The sequence below is a fragment of the Bison bison genome, unplaced genomic scaffold, assembly GCF_000754665.1.
Source record: "Bison bison bison isolate TAMUID 2011002044 unplaced genomic scaffold, Bison_UMD1.0 scf7180017864035, whole genome shotgun sequence".
Taxonomy (NCBI): Eukaryota; Metazoa; Chordata; class Mammalia; order Artiodactyla; family Bovidae; genus Bison; species Bison bison.
The window spans coordinates 15474930-15485156 of record NW_011494607.1 but is presented as its reverse complement, the minus strand read 5'-3'; positions in this window follow the sequence as shown (position 1 = coordinate 15485156).

The window sequence follows — 10227 nt, the reverse complement described above, 5'->3', positions numbered from 1 at the left end:
CTGCATGTCCCTGGGGTCCCTAAGAGTCGGGCATGACTGAGGGACTTTCACTTTCACTTTTCACTTTCATACATTGGAGAAGGAAATGGCAACCCACTCCAATGTTCTTACCTGGAGAATCCCAGGGACAGGGGAGCCTGGTGGGCTGCCGTCTATGGGGTTGCACAGAGTCAGACATGACTGAAGCAACTTAGCAGCAGCAGCAGCAGGCTTTTGCCAGGGCTTCCCTGGTGGTTCAGATGGTAAAGAATTTACCTGCAATGCACGAGACCTGGGTTTAATCCCTGGGTCAGAAAGATCCCCTGGAGAAGGGAATGGCTACCCAATCCAGTATTCTTGCCTGGAGAAACCCATAGGCAGAGGAGCCTGGTGGGCTGCAGTCCATGGAGTTGCAAAGGGTTGAACACAACTTAGTACCTAACACATACACACAGGCTTTTCCATGTGAAAATAATTAAATCTTTAGTTCTAGGAAATTGTTACCAATAATTTATTTAAGCACTTTCCTGTCTGGTTTTTTTTTTATTTTCTTCTATGAATTGCCTTAGACAAATATGAATAAAGAGTTAATATAGCCTGTCTGATCGTTCCATTTTTGTATACCTCCATGTAAGCCTGGTTCCATGATTGACCCAAAAATGTCTTTGAACGTGGCTGTTAGAAAGCTTTTCAAGTTAATGATTAAAGATATTTTTTACACACCTAGAAGAGTGAACTGTGTTGCTTATTCTACCTTGTCAGGATTGCCTTGCACAAAAATTGAGATTGATGATGTGCACCTGCTGTCATTTTTTTTTGGGGGGGGTGCTGGGTTTCAATTATCCTGATTGGTTACTTAGCAGGATATGCTTATGTGACAGCCCCCTTAAAGCATCAGACATTGAAGGCTTGAGTGGATGTTTTACTTGAGCAGTAACCACAGGTCACCGTGGTTCACCACTAGAGACAAAACACATTCTGTGCTGAGGCATAGAAAGACTCAGGAGATTACTCATGATTTCTGGACTCCATCCATTGGATGCATTTTTCATACTACTTCTGCTGTGTAACCTTGTGCTATAATAAACACTGAAAGTGAAAAGTGAAGTTACTCAGTCGTGTCCGACTCTTTGTGACCCCATGGACTGAAGACTGCCAGGCTCCTCCGTCCATGGGATTTTCCAGGCAAGAATACTGGAGTGGGTTGCCACTTCCTTCTCCAGTAATAAACCCCAACCAAGAAAAAAAGGCAAAACTCTTTTTAGAATTCTTTGAATCAAAAGTGTGGGGTATAGAGATCTCCAAAACAACAAATGTTGAGACATTTGAATCAGCTTCTATTTCCTCTCAGATGTCTTTCAAACTTATCTCTTTTTATCCTTGCTGTCATTTGAAGTTATTTCTTAATTTAATTTTCTAGTTTACCAATTTTACATGTAAATAAGTCTGGTCTTCTACATATCCTATTGAAATGTTTTGTTATTGTTATTTTAAAAATTATATTTTCCTTTAACAAGGTCTTGATGTGGTTCTTTGCAAAATTTCTGGTTCTTTTGCAAAATTTCTTCTTGATTCATAGTCACTTTTCTTGCTAACATCATTTACTATTCTTGCTTTATAGATATGATTGCATACTTTGTCTCTGTGTAGACAATATATATGAGCATTTAAAGTTTTTTCAGATTATGACATTATCATTTCCGTAAGAATAAATTTTTCTTTTGTTGAGAATATGACCTCCTTTCATAGGCTGTTGTCTGATGGCTGTGATATAGTCTGCTGGAAAATAGCTGTGCCTTAATTAATTAATTAATTGATAGTATACAACTGACAAGGTGACAAGTGATGGTTTTCTGACCATGCAATTCTAGGCTACTTAGTGTGGCATTGCTTCACCTTTGGCTATGGAAGGAGGAAGTAGGGAGAAAGTTAAGAGGGAGGAAATTGTGGTTTTTTTAGCTCTCAGATTTGAATGGCTTAGGCTACTTAGTGTGGCATTGCTTCACCCTTGGCTTTGGAAGGAGGAAGTAGAGAGAAAGTTAAGAAGGAGGAAATTGTGGTTTTTTTAGCTCTCAGATTTGAATGGCATTGAACACCAATGTCATGAATTCAGTAACATCTCAACCATCAGAAAATCTGTGTACAATTTTCCCTTGCTTATATCTGTATTTTCCTTAATATTTTCTTATTCATGTAAATTTTCTTTTTTGTCTGTCTTTCAGCATTATGTTTTATGAGACTATTTAATATATATTAATTTATGCTTATTTAGATCCTTCTTGGAGAAGGCAATGGCAACCCACTCCAGTGCTCTAGCCTGGAGAATCCCAAGGACGGAGGAGCCTGGTAGGCTGCAGTCCGTGGGGTCGCTAGGAATCGGACATGACTGAGCGACTTCACTTTCACTTTTCACTTTCATGCATTGGAGAAGGATATGGCAACCCACTCCAGTGTTCTTGCCTGGAGAATCCCAGGGAGCCTGGTGGGCTGCTGTCTATGGGATCGCACAGAGTTGGACACGACTGAAGTGATTTAGCAGTAGCAGATCCTTCTTAATTACCAGGAATATATTGAAGCTGTTCAAATATGCCTATGGATGTGTCATTTACCAAATCTCTTTAATTTTTTGTACAGATTCTTGCTTGCACTATATTGTCTCACTGCTTCAGGCAAATGTGATGTGGAATAGTTACCACTGATTGTTTTCAACAAATACCCTGGGGAGAAGATTCTTTCCACTGTATTAGTGTGAGCACTGAGTCAGGGTAAATAAATAAAACCCCTGTGATTTTAACTGCCAGGCAGATCAACTCACTAAAATTTCTCTGGTCATGGGATTCCTACACAATTTACCTTCACTAGTTGCTGCTAGGCTGCTGATTTTCACAGTTAGAAAGGTTACAAAACTGTTGGTTTCCAGGCCACTGCAAAGCTAAAGAGAGGAAATTTGGAACAGAAGTTAAAATGTGACAAAACTCTTATGGTGGTTCAACCATTTTTATTCTTTAATAGCTGCTCTTCAGATTGTTGTAAGCCTTTGGTAAATTTCTAAATTTCTGAAAAAGTTAATTTTCACAGTTTCTGACTATGCTTTCATTACTTTTTCTATTGTTTGATGAATGGTTCTAATAAATACCAACCACTGCAGTGAGTGTGTTGGTATTATTTAAAAATTAGTTGAGTCTGGTGTGTTTCAGATTGTTTTATGCTGATCATTATCAATATAATTATCTTATAGTCAAATTTATTTATAAATTACATGTTTCTACTAAGAAAACTATTTCTAGATTCTAACCAATACCTGACACATATCTCTGCTGCTGCTAAGTCGCTTCAGTCGTGTCCGACTCTGTGCAACCCCATAGACGGCAGCCCACCAAGCTCCCCTGTCCCTGGGATTCTCCAGGCAAGAACACTGGAGTGGGTTGCCATTTCCTTCTCCAATGCATGAAATTGAAAAGTGAAAGTGAAGTCGCTCAGTTGTGTCCGACTCTTAGCGACCTCATGGACTGCAGCTTACCAGGCTCCTCCGTCCATGGGACTTTCCAGGCAAGAGTACTGGAGTGGGGTGCCACTGCCTTCTCCAGACAAATATCTCTACATACACACATATATATACCTGTATATGTATATATATATTTAGTTTTATTTATTTATTTTTGGCTGTGCTGTCTGCTTATATTTTATGTATATTTAACTTTATTAAAATTATACCATAATCATTAAAATTATATATTACACTATATTATAATTTCATTTGTTGATTTTTTTTGTGCATCTTTTATACCATCTTGAGAACATTGTCTGAAGCTTGTCTGGTATTTTAAAAAAAGTGAGGTGTATATATTCTAATAGTGCACTTATTTATTCAGTCTTGAAAGCAGTCATTAATTAAAAAATGAGCAATGATGCAATTTTCTAACCAATGGCAAGAGACATTTATGTTCAAATATATGCACAGAGATAGCAAGAGAACCTCTATTTCAATATTTTTTTTAATGTATTATAACCTGCCTGAAAAGTTAATCTGCTTACAGTACATAATAAATTTAATTAAGTTGCTTCTTAGTATAGTTTCTATTTGAGTCAAACAGTGTAGAATTCTTGAAACAGCTTCATAAAATTTCAGGTTTCCAAGAAACACAATTGTGAATCCTGAGACCATTTTTCTTGTTTCCTTGTAAAATCCTCCAAGTGAATACATAGCCATAAGGGTAAATATGGAAACACAGAAAAGTTAAGTAGGACAAAGTTTTTAAAAAATATCTACTGAAATAAAAAGTAAACACTAAAGAGCTGCAATTGAAATGACCAGTTCAGATGGTGTCTTTGTAAATATCACCCAGGCTCCGAAAGTAGAACTAATAGCTCTTTGCTCTTTCCATATTACTTTTTTCACAACTCTATCTTGCTATGAATCACTGCCTTCTTTGTACTATAAAATAAGTTGTTATCTCCCTTATGAGACTGTGAGGACTTCAGAGGAAAAACCTATTGTTAGGCATATTTTTAATGCTCTATCTCTAATAAATAGCAGAGGTAGTACTCTAGGAATATTTGTAGAATTAATAAATGCATATATACTTGATAAAGGTAATTCAATAATTCTTTGCTAAAAATTAAGAAATTCACAGTTTAAAGACTGTCTTACAGCTATGAAACTCATGCTTAAACTTAAATATAATTTTTCCTATGAATAACCTACTTTTTCTACATCAGTGACTGTAATACTGTAGAAAAGCACTGTCATTTATAAGCATGCTATTTGTGGGAATGGAGGTTGGGCTAACTGGTGGAGGTGATGATGACCTCATGCTAACTAATCTGAAAAGTTTTGTGATATGTAGTTCTAACAAGTTAGAATGAGATATTCACAGAAGAAAGTTTTTAATTAATATCTTTTTCTAGAGTCAGAAATACATTAACTGTAAAAGAAAATTATATACAAATTGAAGAATATATAATATAATTAAATTACCTTCAAGGTCCCTCCTAAATTATGAATATTTGTTTTAGGTCTCATATTAAATGAAAACTAAATTCAGCTTAAACTGTATTTAGTAGAATTTTTAAGTAACTGGAATCTGTAGGGTTTGGGAAAAGAAGAAGGACACTGGAAGAGTGAATTATGTTCCCTTCTTAGAAGGTCAGAAATTGACTGTTTAACCATGAAATTTAAGGCTTACGTGAAGCTAATTATGAGGGTGGGTGAAGGGACTATAACTTGGTTTGGGTAGATTGATAAAATTGGATTTACTATATTAGAGAAACAACCGGTCCATTGTATGTTAAGACAAGTTCTCGGGCATCTTCACTTCAGATTTGTTAAACTTTATTGTAACAACAACACAACAGTGATAAAAATTCATAATATACTGAGCTTCCTTTGTATGACCAGTGCTCTGCTAAACATTTACTGCTATCTTCTTTAGTCCTTATTATTGTCCTCAGTCGTGTCCAACTCTTTGTGACCCCATAGACAGGGGAGCCTGGTGGGCTGCCGTCTCTGCGGTCGCACAGAGTCGGACACGACTGAAGTGACTTAGCAGACTATAACTTGCCAGGCTCTTCTGTCCATGGGATTTCCCAGGCAAGATTACTGAGCGGGTTGCCATTTCCTTCTCCAGGAGATCCTCCCCACCCAGGGATAGAGCCTGTTTCTTGTGTCTCCTGCACTGATAGGAAGATTCTTTACCATTGCACCTTCTGGGAAGCCTTCTTTAGTCCTTACAAGTGTCCAGTGAAGCTGACATTGGAGAGTAGTTCTTGTCTTTCATTTGACAATTTTCTTTACGACTGAGTAGCTACTCTTTCCAGGAGAGAACAGTACTGAAGGGAAAGTTGCTGGTCTCACTTCCATCCTGCCCTTTCACTCACTTTTCCTTATGGGAAGAGAAATCATATTTCTAAGCAATGAAACTAGGGGAACTCACGTGAGGATACTGTCTTCTGAGGACTTCCTGCTTCTCTTGTCCTATATGGAAATTACTAAAACTCTTCCAACTGCTTTGTTTAGTTGAGAGTAATAAACCACTTAATTTTGACTTTAGAATTTAATCAGTGTTTTCTGATCTATATTACCAAGATGAAAATAGATATTCTAAAGTCTAACTTACTCCTGGGTATATTTTCTATTTAGATCTAATTTTAAATAATGAATATAAGTAGCTACATTTTAGGACCAGAAAAACTGAGGCTTAGAGAGATTAAATCATGCTTAAGGTCATATAAAAGGTAAGTTGGTATTTAAAATACGAATCTCTCTGTACTTCTTGCTTTCATGTGCCTTTTGTAATCCTTCCATTCTGCCATCCTTGCCCTTCAGGCCAAACCCTCTAGAGAGAAAATTGGAGACTATGAATGTATAACATGTGCCTATACATAAAAGTACTGTGAAATTGCCATTTCCAGAGTGTGCTGGCATAAAACTGTAACTATTGTTAAAAATGACCAGATTATAAAATAATTATATGAACATGGTGCATTTTGTCCAGGTGAACATGTAAGTTGTTTAATCAGTTCGAATAGCCCTTCATTATACTACCTAATGAGTGAATAAATAATATACCACGTGTAGACTAGATTGTCTAATTTTCAAGAAATAATCTGGCTCTCATACTGTTGAATCATATTTGCAGTAAGATAATTTGGCCACAGCACTTCACAGTGGCTGAAGAGAGACTAGAGTTGTGGTCCTCAGTCTTTCTGTTTCCTGTCTTATGGGAATCAACCTAATGTCTTCCCACTGTAGGCTCCAGAGACAGAGCAGATGGCATATGGACATGGTTCAAAGCAGCAGAGATTACAGTTTATAAGATATAAGAAGAGACTAGGACCTGCTCTCCTTGAGGTAGGTAAGTTGAAGTAGTATGTCTGACCTGAGAAAGGGGTTAAAAGACCTTAGACAATGATGACAAAGTTGGGAGTGGTGCATGGAAGGGAATATTAAAGGGGAGGGGGAGATTGGTTTAGGGAAGTTATCTATTAATAGGAAAAAGGCTGAAGAATAACAGTGCTAATTTAATTTCAATATTTTTTTTCTACCTTTAGACTCATTAGCCCACTTTCCACATTTCCTTCTACTTAACCAGGGAATTAATGAACCTCTTCTGCCCTGGTGTTGTGGGAGGAGGCACGATAGAGGTTATTCTCTGCTCTGGGTTTCAGAATACATCTGTCACAGCAACAATAACAAACATATTTACTAAGGACTTAAACTGTGTAAAATTCTGAGAAGGTCTTCAGCATTTAATTCCATTTGACCTTCTTAAAAACCTTGAAATAGGTGCTCTTATTATCCTCAGTTCACAGATGAGGAAACTGAGAGAAAGAAAGCTTAAATACCATGTTTTAGATCACATAGCCAATAAATTACTTGGTGTGCCAGGCGGCCTGATTCTAAGTTCTATGTTATTAGCCATTATGTATTGCCTCCTCAGGAAGAGGAAATCACTGGGATAAAATATGAGTCTTTGTAGTTGCAAGTCTTATCCTTTGGGATTGTACAAGCAAAATTCACTGTGGAGGCAAGGTATGTCAAAGACTGAAGTGAGGAGTGACCTCTTTCTTGACACCACCAGTTGAGACAGGAGCTCTTCTCCATTTTCTGGGACCTTGTGTGACCCAAATCGAGAGTGAGCAACAATCCAGAAATATCACTGATATGAAAATTTTTGAAGTAATCATGGTAGGTGGGGCTCAAATCACTTATAAGAATAATAGAGCAATGTGACACTTATGAAATACAAAATATTCTGGAGAAATTATTATCTATTATATTATCTAGTAGTATCTAGTAGTAGATTATCTACTAGTATCTATTCTATTAGTAGTGAAGGATATATATACAGCAGATCCTCCTCCAGTCTCCATACTGAGATTTTGCTCTGCCTTTGGAGACCTAAGAGATTGAGTTCATTATGTGTGTGTTGTGTGTGTGTTAGGTGCTCAGTCATGTCTGACTTTTGTGACTCCATGGACTGTAGCCCACCAGGCTCCTCTGTCCATGGAATTCTCCACGCAAAAATACTGGAGTGGGTAGCCATTTCTTTTCCAGGGCATCTTCCCAACCCAGGGATTGAATCTGGGTCTCCTGCGTTGTAGGTAGATTGTTTACCTTCTGAGCCACCAGGGAAGCCCTGGGTTCAGTATACTAGCCCACAATTTTCTGTGCTTCCCTTCCACATCCTGTTGGCACATCACTAAGCAAGAAGTTAAATTCCAGTGGAGTCTGGTTATGAAGACAAGTGAAAGGAGCAAATCAGAAAACAAAGTAACTATCTGTGACATGATTTTCTCAAAGGCCCTAGACATGACCCTTCAGTACAGCCACTCAGTCATGTATGACTCTTTGTGACCCCATGGACTGCAGCACGCTAGGTTTCTCTGTCCATTCTCAGAGCTTACTCAAACTCATGTCCATCAAGTCAGTGATGCCACCCAAACATCTCATCCTCTGTCATCCCCTTCTCTTCCCACCTTCAATCTTTCCCAGCATCAGGGTCTTTTCCAATGAGTCAGTTCTAATCAGGTGGCCAAAGTATTGGAGCTTCATCTTCAGCACCAGTCCTTCCAATGAATATTCAGGAATGATTTCCTTTCGGATGGATTGGTTTGATCTTCTTGCAATCCAAGGGACTCTCAAGAGTCTTCACCACCACAGTTCAAAAGCATCAATTCTTCGATGCTCAGCTTTCTTTATAGTCCAACTCTCACATCCATACATGACCACTGGAAAAACCATAGCCTTGACTAGAAGGACCTTTGTTGGCAAAGTAATGTCTCTGCTTTTTAATATTCTGTCTAGGTTGGTCATAACTTTTCTTCCAAGGAGGAAGCATCATTTAATTTCATGGCTGCAGTCACAATCTGCAGTGATTTTGGAGCCCCCCAAAATAAAGTCTCTCTCTGTTTCTATTGTTTCCCCATCTATTTGCCATGAAGTGATGGGGCCTGCTGCCATGATCTTAGTTTTCTGAATGTTGAGTTTTAATCCAAATTTTTTACTCTGTTCTTTCACTTTCATCAAGAATGTTCAAACCCAGGCTGATGTCCCTACTCCATATCTTTTCAGAGGGTAGCTAGAGAATGCTCCAATGGTTATAAATGGGAGCACAAACCCTACAGTGAACTTCACATGCAAGCTTAAAATAAGAAAACAGATCTTAGAGAAAAGATCTATTATAGATGGGGCCCCAACCCCCAGATCATGGACTGGTAGCAGTCTGTGGCACAGCAAGAGGTGAGTGGCTGGCAGCAAGCAAAGCTTCATCTGTATTTACACTCACTCCAGATCACTTGCATTTCTACCTGAGCTTCACCTCCTGTCAGATCAGTGGTGGCATTAGATTCTCATAGGTGCACAAACTCTACTGTGAATTTCACATGCAAGCGATCTAGGTTGTGAGCTCCTAATGAGAAAACTGAAACCATCCTATTACACAGGTCTGTGGAAAAATTGTATTACACTAAAGTGGTTCCTGGTGCCAAAAATGTTGGAGACCGCTGTATTACAGGGCTTAAAATTGAGGTTCCTACCATCTTCAGTGATTAAAGTACAGAAATGAGGTCCTTGATCATAAGAAGAGAAAATAATATGTTCTACGTCATCCTTTATGCAATTGAAGATTAATATAGGTGATCTGATTACTCAGCAGAGGGATAGAAGATGGGGTTGAAGAGGTAAGCTTGGTTAAAACCTGGAGGGTCATGATAAAAAATATGGGATTTATCTTAATTGTGATGGGGATTTCCATGGAGAATTTCAGTAGAATGGTGATGTTATCTGGTTCATAATCATTTGGAGGTACTACATGGAAAATTCCTCTTAGAAGGAGAGAGAAGTGTGGGGACCAGTTGCAGCATCTTTGGTGTTTAGAAGGTCATAGCTTGCTGTAGGACTGTAGCAGTAGAAAGTAAGAAGTGATGGGGTTTGCTTTTTATAGTAGTAAATGAATGAATGCAAATTTTGTGTCATTGGGTCATAGGAACTTACTGCATACACTTAGGAATACCTTTGATAAGGGTAGTCATGGAGTGCTTAGGTGTTGGGATATCCAAACACGAGCAGTTTCATTCCTTTGAGATCAATTTGGGCTGAGGATTAAATACTTTCTGCTTTTTTGCTGAGTTTCCTTCAGGACTAGGAAGAGAAACTTAAAATAAGAAAACAGATCTTAGAGAAAATATTTGGAATTAGACAAGGAAAACATGGTGAAACATTTAATATCCTTCATTCTGGCTGTTTGT